The sequence below is a fragment of the Polypterus senegalus genome, chromosome 1 (assembly GCF_016835505.1).
Source record: "Polypterus senegalus isolate Bchr_013 chromosome 1, ASM1683550v1, whole genome shotgun sequence".
Lineage (NCBI taxonomy): Eukaryota > Metazoa > Chordata > Cladistia > Polypteriformes > Polypteridae > Polypterus > Polypterus senegalus.
Window position 1 is genome coordinate 88,188,452 of NC_053154.1, and position 11,183 is coordinate 88,199,634.

The 11,183-nt window shown below is 37.9% G+C and overlaps 1 long non-coding RNA gene across 1 annotated transcript; it reads right to left on the reverse strand.

The window, feature by feature from the left end:
• Window positions 1-4,383: 4,383 nt before the first annotated feature.
• On the reverse strand, window positions 4,384-8,607 carry LOC120528968. Its single transcript, XR_005633597.1, has 3 exons — window positions 8,037-8,607; window positions 6,493-6,684; window positions 4,384-6,000 (listed from the first exon to the last, which is right to left on the reverse strand). It is a non-coding gene; the product is annotated as an uncharacterized LOC120528968 (long non-coding RNA).
• Window positions 8,608-11,183: the final 2,576 nt, after the last annotated feature.

The following is an 11,183-nucleotide window of genomic DNA, read 5'->3' on the forward strand; positions in this document are numbered from 1 at the left end:
CATGGTGGTTTGTGTTTATTATTAAATGCTATTTTATGTTTGGTATGTTTTTTAGCTGCATTTAAATAGTAAATGTGAATAGTTCTCAGCTAGCCAAAGTGAAGTGCACTATGTGAAAATAAATCAGATTAAAATGTTAATAAGGTATGAGGCTGTCCATCCATCAATTATTTCAATGGATTAATTGTCCAAATGATAGAGAAATAAATTGTAATGTTAAGAATCAGTGTTAATATTAAGGATGTAACATTTATTCATATAGTCTGTATAGTTTTAAACAATGTACATTTATGATACATGCTATAATGAATGCTAAGTGTCAGATAAAATATGCTTCACCATGAGACTTCAGTTCCCAGCATGCCTTGCAGGCATCCATACAGGCAGTGTTGCCCAGGGATGCTGCCACCTAGTGTGTCAGGAGAGCATGTAGCTCTGAGAGGTTGTTTCCTCCCGTCCTTCCATCACACTGGTCAACCCTGCTGGGATGCCAATGTACCCAACAATGTCATCTTCTGCCATCCTCTTGGCTAAGGCAGGGAATACCTTGCCACTCTTCCTGGCCACTTGCCACCTGGGCCTACCAGCCAGTTAAGGGAAGGGAGTCCATCCTGGAATGTCAGCCATTGCATTGTTTATTACAAATTATGCTGTAAATGACCTCCTAGAGCAAAGTCTGTTTCTGGGTGCCAATAAGTCATAAAAAAGGAGGAGGATGTTAGGAGCACATGCTAATATAGCGCATTGCTGCACCCACCACATGACAAACTAACTCAGGATCCCAGATTAAGACCTGAGTGCAGCTATGCAACAGGTGACATCTCAGCACCACACTAGTTCTGATGGAATGGAACCCATGTGAAGTTTTTTATGGTGGCTGGAGTGCCAATTCTTCCACCAACCCCCGGGTTTTTCCTTACAGGTTGGAGGGCTTACATGCAGGGCTGGATGCAGATTAACATCTTACCTAGGATGGAACAATTGCAGGTTAAGGGCTTTGCTCAAGGGCCCAACGAAGTAGGGTCACTTTTGGCATTTGCAGGATTCAAACCGGCAACCTTCCAATTACCAGTGCAGATAACTAGCCTCAGAGCCACCACTCCGCCCCTCTGCTGAAAATATCCTTGTCATGTATTAAAATACATTAATTGTCAATCTGACAAACTCATATTCAATAAACTGCAAACAATGTCACAGTCATCAACTTGTTAAAGTTAGATTTATCTGACCACACCATCCAATACTTTGATACCTGTGAATGAGTAGTAGGTTTTATTGGTCCTCAAATCCAGAATAACAAAATATTAGGGACAAACATTAAATAAAAGACTAGGGAACAATAAAATAAGAGTAACACAGACTAGCCTATAGACAAGAGTATATAACATCAAATCCTGAAGCTTGTGTGGGTCTACCTATATATGTGTTTAGCTCTGTCTAGCAGTTGGGGTGGCTCATCCACTTGTCCATCCTAAACTGTCATGAATGATGCCAGTCTCAACTACTCTCTACCTTCCTCTCTATCTGTCTATAACTTTGGCCTTCTCTTCTGCCTCGCAGTTGAAGTCTGCCTCCTGACTGAAATCCAATGAGTCTTTGGATTCAAATTGGCTTTAAACCCTTTCCTGCAGTAACTTCTGACCAAGTCTCTAGTACTTCTAAAGCCAGTTACAGGCCTGCTATTGCAACAAGAACACCAGATTGCCATTTCCCTCTAGTGACCACTGAGCTATCAGCTCCCTTAAGAGGGTCATGTCTCCATAGATCTTATAAAGGACAGTTTACAGCACACTGTCAGCCATGCAGTCAAGAGGTATCTTCCCTTCACTCTTTCTAGCAGGAAGAGACAGGCATTACCAGAAGCTGCCACATCACCTTCCGTCTAGCAACCTGACAAAACAACATATGCTAGTTCAGAACACATTTTAGCCTTTATTCAAAGTAGCTCCTATTTATAGCCATTCTTGGGTAAACCATACACCAAAAGGATATATTGCTTCATAAGGTTGCCCCAGCATGACAACATACTTGCCAGTGCATTCTTTTCCTGTCCTTCATGAAGTTTTCCTAGACCCTTTCCAGTTTGCAATGCTCATATTGCTCAGGATATCTATTACTATATACAGTATAGTCTACTTAAAAATCAGTATTTGTGAAGCAAATGTTGGTGTTATGTGCTGTTCATGGCACTTTTATAATAAAATATGTAAAATATGTACAGTATAGGATAATTTCATGTGATTACCTTTATTAAACTTGTGCCTCTTTCAGAATTGTTGCCTGCCTTGTGCATGATGCTATCAGAGGGCTCTACCACTGTGACCCTGCAGTGGACTGAGCAGGTTTGACAGAAGATCAGTCTTTCAAAATATTTTAACTGTCTGACGGGTAATCCTACTAGCTCTCCAGGATCCTCAAACTAACCATCTCCATGTAACCGTTTTTACAACAGTCAGTCTGTCGCTGTAACTACTGCATATTGTTGACATTAAGGCAGAGAACTCAAAAGCTAACTTATTAATTAATCAATAGTGTCTACACTTCATGGCATGTTATATTATCGTCGATCACCTGTGTATGCAAGAACGTATTACACATCAAAGCTAGCATGGCACACAGATGCCCAACATTTTTTAAATCCTTCACATTTTTGCTATATTATTCATATAGTTTGTGCGATAGCTTATAGTTTATAGTGTCATTACTGTCACATGTACAGAGCACAATGAAATCCTTACTTGTAGGTGCTAAACATGTGGCCACTTTCCAGAGACATGGTCTGTGAGTAGAGCCTTACCTCTAAACACCTATTTTCCTTTCCTGAGCAATCTCAGAACATAGTTTTGTCATTAACAGACATATTATTCGCAACCTCAAAGAACCTAGGCCACAGTTCAATAGTGAGCTACGCTCCACCCCACTATTAGAAGTCTGCCTCATATGAACAGGTGAGTTGCACAAGAACTCACAGTTGAAGTACTGGAAAGTGATCAGCTGCTTGTTCTCTCTAATCTGACACTTAGCATGTACATGTTACAGCTTGCAGGTGTACTTAGTCATCATGCTTTTCATTTTTTCATATCCTGAATGTGTTTTTCTCGTAATACAAATAGTGCAGGGTGTTTATGTTTGTCTTGAAGAAAAGCATGTTTTTAAAGCATGTCAGATTTTGTACATTAATGGGGCTTATATGAATGTTCAGGACAATGCCCCATAACAGAACAAGTCTAGAAATCGAACCTAGTGTAGGCTCTGTTATTATTGGAGTTACACTACAATGCCATGTTACAGGAACAGCAGGGGAAGCGGCATTGTATAACAACACAGCGGAGCTCACTGAAAGATACTTGAGTCAGGCCGTTAATTCTCAAATTTCCCTTTTTGTTGCACATTTCTTTGTTTTATTTCAATACTGGCATTGCTGTCAATACAACAGAAGGGAGACCTCTTTCACCAGAAGCCAACAATCCTATCTTCAGAATTCCAAAAGATTATTACAGTTAAACAAATATATGGCACATTTTACATTACTTACTTAAAGAAATATATTTTAAATATATTGAAATATAACAATTTGTGTATGTATTTAAAATTGAAATGATATTATAATAAGTACACTAGATAGTAGGCATGTGGTTCTTTGTAACTACTAATGTATAAATTCCAAAGCTTCTGATGTCATAACCCACAAGGCCTCATTGCAAGAATGGAAATTATTTCCACATGATAAGAATAACAGTAAGGACAAGAACAAACATGCATTCTTTTTAAACTAAGGTTTGTATTTCTTGGTGCCTAACTAACTTCTTTATTTCCCACTCTCTGTTCAATTTCAGAAAATCATTTTAATTTATAGAAAGGTAATTGAATCAGATTATTTTGAACATTTTAAACTGTTCATTTAAGAGATTGTGTGACTATTTCAAAGAAGTACTTAAAGGTGTTCAAAAGACTTTTGTATTACTATTATTTTTACTGATTATTTACAGAACTTTGCACATATGACAATAATATCCCTATAAACCTTTATTTCAGAACTGTAAGATTATTTTTTCTTTACTCCTGCAGTCATAATCACTAAACATAGTCTCTGCTTCATCTGTCCCTTCCTGGTTTCTATTCTTCCATCCATCCATCCTCTTCCGCTTATCCGAGGTCGGGTCGCGGGGGCAGCAGCTTAAGCAGAGGCCCAGACTTCCCTCTCCCCGGCCACTTCTTCCAGCTCTTCTGGGAGAATCCCAAGGCGTTCCCAGGCCAGCCGGGAGACATAGTCCCTCCAGTGTGTCCTGGGTCTTCCCCGGGGTCTCCTCCCGGTTGGACGTGCCCAGAACACCTCACCAGGGAGGCGTCCAGGAGGCATCCTGATCAGATGCCCGAGCCACCTCATCTGACTCCTCTTGATGCTCCATTTAATAAAAATTATATTTTATTGTATATAGAACTTACCTAATATACTCCTGGCCAGGAGTGCAATTCTACTTTACCATATTGTTTTATGTATCTGTGCTTACTGTATATAATGCTGTGATGGCGTCATGTATTGTATATTGAGTTGTTTCTTTCTATTATGTAACTTGTTAGTGTATGGATGTAACACCAAGAAAAATTCCTAGCAACTGTGTGGCTTCACAAAAAAGTTCAAAGTTCAAATTCTTAACTTTATCAGCCTCATGGAAAAATAGTCCCAGTTGGAATGCCTTTGAGTCACAGAGCAAAGACAGATATTTCATAAAATAATCTAAACTACAAGTGTCTGGCATAACAGACGAAACTGGTGGAGACAATTTGAAACTGTGCAAACTCTGCATAGTGATCAGACTGGGAATTTGAAAGGCAGGTTCTTGGAGCTATGAAATAGCACTGATGAGCACTCTACAACGTGCCTCCCCATCCTCTGCTTCTTTAACAAAAACATTTCTAAATTCCACAGACTGTGATCCAGAGGAAGTTTAATTAAAGAGCAGTTCATGTTTGCTGCTGGTTTCATTCACTGATTTCACTTTAGGTTGGCTTCTGAACTCTGCCTTCTGTGTGTTTCTTTCACTCTCACTTTCTTGTAAGCAGCACTCGTTCTCCTGTTTTTCCACTGCATTTTCTCTCACATGAACACACACACACACTGAATGCCTTATTTGTCACAAACTCCACCTCTCTGTGTCTCATACAATCTGTTTTGTAGCAGACGGACGTATGATAGTAGCTTGGAAAGCTGCCACGTTTACTATGGTTATATACTGTAAAGGGTATTTGGACAGGAGGAGCAAATGTCTGTATGTGAAAAAAATAAAATGAAACGAAAACACTGGGCTGACTGAAGTACATAACATCTGTTCATTCTTTGCCACAGTGCTACAAAGCTGTCTTGCATAAACACGCTTTATATCATTTATATGGTTCACTTCTTCAAAGACATTTTCATATCTCCATATGTATTTTCTCAGTGTTCTTCTCTCACATTGTAAAGATGTGTAGTTTTGGTTAAGTGATAACTCAAAAATGGTACTGCATTAATGTGGGTGTGAGCATGTACTGTACTTCAAGAGAGAACGTCCAGAGTGGAGTTGATTCCTGCCTTGTGCCATGGAATAGCTTTAAGCTTGGACTTTGCACTAGATTAAGCAATTCTGATCATAGACTGTAAGCTTATAATTTGAAGTGGGGTAAAATGGCCTAAATAAAAAAATAGTAAAACAAGAGTTTACACCCTAAGAGATCATGTCCACGAATGCAAAGTAGAAAAGGAGGGACAGTTCAGGAGAGCTTGAAGGCCGCAGTTCAAAAGTTCTGGTGTTTAGTAGATCAGCAGGTTCAGTGCTCCAGTGTGTCCAGGGTCCAGTTGGTGGTGGGGTTTAAAGTTCCAGTTGGTGTTCAAATTTTGTATTACTTTCAGATAACATTGTTTTGTTTTTTACTAGTGGCTTCATGCTCCCACTTATGCTACAAGTTAAGGCCTTGGACTCTGGACTTCAAACCCTGAAGTTGTGGATTCACTTCATCTGCCTGTGTTGCATTTGAGAAAACAAAAGAAAAGTAACCAATTGTATCTCAAATGTTGTAAGTTGCTTTGGATAAAGATGTGAACCTTATAATAATAAAAAATCTCTAGGAACAAAGCGCTTTTTTGGTGTTTCACCTGGCAGAGCTGCAGAAATACACAGCATAACAGTGAAAGCAAAAAGCAAGGCTATAACATAAAAGGAAAAGTTGGCAGTTTAACAAAAAAAAATAATATGCAGAAACCAAGCATATACTGTATATCCAAGAATAATATTTCAAAAGTAGATATCAAGTTAGCCGGCCCAACACTGCTGTGATATAATCTATTCTTGCATTTTGCTCTGTAATTATACTGTTACTATTGAACTATTGTATTGTATTCCTGAGGTGGCAATAAAATATTGGCCATCTAGATCTGTGAAGACGATTACTTGTGTCCTGTTTTGTGTATTGTATTTACCACAGTTTTTGACACCCATTACATTCCCTACCCACCTGATAAGGGGTCGCTCTCTGAATAGCCTTTTCCAAGATTTCTTCCATTTTTTCCCTGCTAGGGTTTTTTTTGTGTGTGTGTGGTGGGGATGAAGTTTTTTTCTTGTCTTCTTAGGGAGTCAAGGCTTCCGGGGGCTGTCAACAAACAGGGCCTGGTAAAGCCCATTGCGGCACTCCTTGTGTGATTTTGGGCTATACAAAAAATAAATTGTTGTTGTTGTTATATGAATGCAAAGCTTATTAAATACACAGACCTTAGTGGCATAATGAAATAAGACATTTGTAGGCCGACTGTTGAGGCAGCATCTTGAACTTTCTAACATAAAATGAAGGAGTTGAATGGGTCTTAAAAATAATCATAATTTCAGAAACAATTCACTAGAGCACACAAGAAGTGAAGAGCAGTACGGTACAATCTTTCAACTCCTTTTTGTCTAGTTCTATATATGAGAACAATACAGAGGGTATTCCAGGAAAATTATGCCTTGGTGGCTTGGAAAGTTTAGATATCAAACCTGGTGGCTTATTCCAGTCTTTTTGGGTGTGAAATGTAGGATATGGTATCACTGGGAAACCACTGCCAGTACACATTGAACATGGAGTTCAAAGATGGCAGAGGTAGCTGTTTGGGAAGTTAGGGTGGATAGGAAGTGAGAACAGGAAAAGAAAAGGACCTCAAGTGAAATGGAAAGTGTGAGAGGAAAGCAGACTGTCTGCATCCTCTGCTACTCATGAATCTGGGCACATTTCATGGAGGACCGGTACAGGGCTGATAGATGTATTTTATTCTCTCTTCATATATCTGTTTTTGCAACTCCTGTTTTGCTACTCCTGTGCTTTCATTAAATAAAATAGCTTTCATTTTCAAAACTACTAAATTATAATTTATTTATTTTAATACAAAATCTAATATTAATGAGGATAATTAGTAGTAAAATCCTCAAGTTATGAATTTTACATTTATTTCTAATGTGTCCTGTATTGTGAAATCTGATACTGTACATTATACTGCCTACTTAGCATCACATAAGCATGCACACCAAGGCAATTCCTCAAAACTATATTGCATTAAGGTTTTTGTTCATTTAGTCATTGATTAATTCATTAATGCATTGTTGAAATATTTTTCAAGTCAAATTTTTTTCTGTTTCATTAGAGCTATTAAGACAAAACAGTTTCCAGGCTTTCACTGGAATAAAACAGAGATATCACTAAGTACTCTTTAATTGTTACTCCCTGGATATATATCTATTAAAAAATGTGTCCCAACAAGGAAAAAGAACATTTTAAATCATAAAAGAAATTTTATGGGTAACATGTTGAATTCCATCAGTGATTTACTTTTACTGTTGGATGGCAGAAAGACCAGCATTTCCAGAAAAAATTGACAGACTTTCATATAATACTCTATCATTTTTGATTGAATGATGGCTCTTTAAATATGAGAAAACAATGAAAGGCAATAAGACATTAAAGTGAATTCTTTTACATAAAACATCTCTGTGTGGAATGTGTTTGCTTTCTTCTTTCCCATTTTATCATACCTGCTTTCTCCTTTAAACAGCAGCTCCATGGCTCTCACTGCCTCGCTTTCTGTCTCCTCCCCGTGTCATTTAATACTCTGTTTATTTCTCATGGCCAATGTGTCTCTTTCTCATTGGTAGATATTCTGCTCTTTTTACCCTCCTTCTTCCTGCCAACCATAAATGGCTCATTTTCCCGGCAGGCAATATATCTTTCTTTCTGGAATGGTGGGAGTGTTTTCTTCCACAGGCACTCCATTTGCTGCCTTTCACATTTTTTTTACTCTCTCTGTCTTTTTGACTTTCAGCTTCTCTAGTGAATGAATTGCTTTTCTTCACTATGCAGCTTTTCTCATTTGTAGACCAGCCGTTGATTTGTTTGCTGCATATATTCTTGCTAGTATATTAAATATTTGTGCTATGTTTTTAATAATATTGTTCAAGAAAAGATATCATCTGTGTGCTACCAGCATCAGTCACTCCTTGTCAGTCTATCCCTTACCCTTACACACCTAAGCACCATGACTAATGAGTATAACTGACTTACCACAAATCTTTTGTCTTTCTAATTTGTAATAATTACCTCACTTTATCTGTTTTCCTTACCTGAAAAATCTCTTAAGAATTAACATTACATTTTTAGTTATCTAAATAATTACATTAGATCTAGATAGAATAACCAATGAGAGCTGAATGTCAGCATTTCGTTCTCCCCGTGTCTGCGTGGGTTTCCTCCGGGTGCTCCGGTTTCCTCCCACAATCCAAAGACATGCAGGTTAGGTGGATTGGCAATTCTAAATTGGCCCTAGTGTGTGCTTGGTGTTTGGGTGTGTTTGTGTGTGTCCTGCGGTGGGTTGGCACCCTGCCCAGGATTGGTTCCTGCCTTGTGCCCTGTGTTGGCTGGGATTGGCCCCAGCAGACCCCCGTGACCCTGTATTCGGATTCAGCGGGTCAGAAAATGGATGGATGGATGTCAGCATTTCTATTCATTGGTACACTTACTTACTAAAATATGGCACCATCATTTGCAGGAGCATACCCTAGTAGTTTGAAACACATTTAAATGCTGTACATAGAACTCACAGGGAACGCAAGTGGATTGAAGTTTTTTAGAAATGTTGTCCATCTTGTGCTAGGAATGGTTTTGATTTAGTTAACAATTCATCATGGATGTACATTGATAGTACATTGCCATCAATGAAGAAAGAAGAAAACTGTTAAAAACCGCTATTTCAAAAACTAAGCAATGTTCTTTTAATATTTAACTATTTATTAAAAGGATTCAAAAAGAATTTCAGGATAAAAGAGAGATAAAAGCAAACAATTCAATGACACCAAATAAGTTTGCCTTTTGAAGCAACCAAATCCAAAAACAGAATCAGAGACCAAACCTTAATTACGAAGCAGGGGTCATAATTCAATATTAAAAAGAAGCAAACGTCATAAACAATAAGCAAAATCATCAATCTAATTCCAAAGCTGTTCAGACCTCTTTTGCTTTATCTTAAATACTACAGAGCCAGTACCCCATCTACCTAATTAGGTGACCCGCCTCCTAAGGCTCTGCATACATTAAGCAGGGCAGACAAGGAACACACGTAAAATAACACAAAATTAAAAAACAACAGCATATTAAATAAATAAAACACATTGAGAACAATAATAAATCCAGAAAAAAATGACAGAATATGAAAAAAATATTTAAACAACAAAAAAGATTACATAAACAAGGTATAAAGTTAAGCCAGTGCAGTAATGGCTGTGCCATAAGAGTGCCTATGCCAGGAGCACTGGGATTCAGGTGATAACATACTCGTAATAAATACTGCTGTATCCACAACAAATTTAATGAGTTACATTGAACCACAGCAGCAAAACTTCTATCAGCATGAGATATTGTTCTCATAACTGTCCTCACAGTATTCCCAGAAGAAGCAGTTAAGAAGAGCATGGAGTTATGGTCACATTGTTGTTTCTATTCTTAAACTACTAATAATATATGTGAAAGGAAAACAGGTAAGAATACTTCACTTGTTATTAAATTTCTATTCTGATAATCTGTGTCCACATAAACCTTTCTTCCCATATTAGCAGTTGGTTATTTGACCTGCTTTAATGTATATCTTCCCGCAGTTAATAGAATTTTTAAAAATGAAATTAATACTGGCTTCTTTAGGCACAGAGATGATTTTTATATCAAACTTTCTATCATAGTGAACAAGCATCAGAAACATTCACGCTCTGGTCTCTTTCTCTCGAAGGACTGCAGTTCTCAGAAAGCAATACAAGGGCTACAGTATGTTCAAAATTAGGCAACCAGAATAATAATCACATAAACACCTGTTAAAATTATACTGTCTTGATCAGTTTTTGTACCTTTATGTCAGGCATGCAATCAGTAATCAATACTTCACATGGCTTTTCCTGTACATACAGCATTTACATATTTATATATTGATTTACTGCTGTGGGCTGGCACCCCGCCCGGGGATTTGTTCCTGCCTTGTACTCTGTGCTGGCTGGGATTGGCTTCAGCAGACCCCCGTGACCCTGTAGTTAGGCTATAGCAGGTTGGAGAATGACTGACTGACTGACTGTCTGACTATATTGATTTATTTTATTTTTATATGTACAATACATGTAAAGGTCTTTAGCTGTTTAGCATTTTACTTAATGTCAGATGCCATATGAAGTGACTCCACACTGATAGGATGCATACCTGGAGAATGAAATTGATCATTTAAATCAAGTGGACTGTTTAGTAAATGAATGTAATAAGAACCATCATATTCTGAATGTCAAAAGCACCAAAGAACTTTTTAAGCTGTTCAAGCAATAAATTCCCATGGTGGTCGATTGAAAGAAAAAAACAAAGAGTAACTATTACATTTAGTAGTTTTTAACTGGTCATTAACCCTACATTTTCAACTTGTTTAACATGTTTGTTTTGTAGATTGTTAATTACTGTTTGATGTTTGTAGTATTTTAGGTGTATTAATGATGTAAGGTGCACTGAAACACAAACCCTGAACCCCTGCACCTCGACTCTCCTGCTGCTGCTGTGTCCCTGTAGTTAAAATCTGAGTGCTGTCTTATTGAATTCAGCTTTCTCATCCAGGCTTCGAGCTTGCTCTATAAATCCCGTCACTTGGATGCTAGGAACTCCGC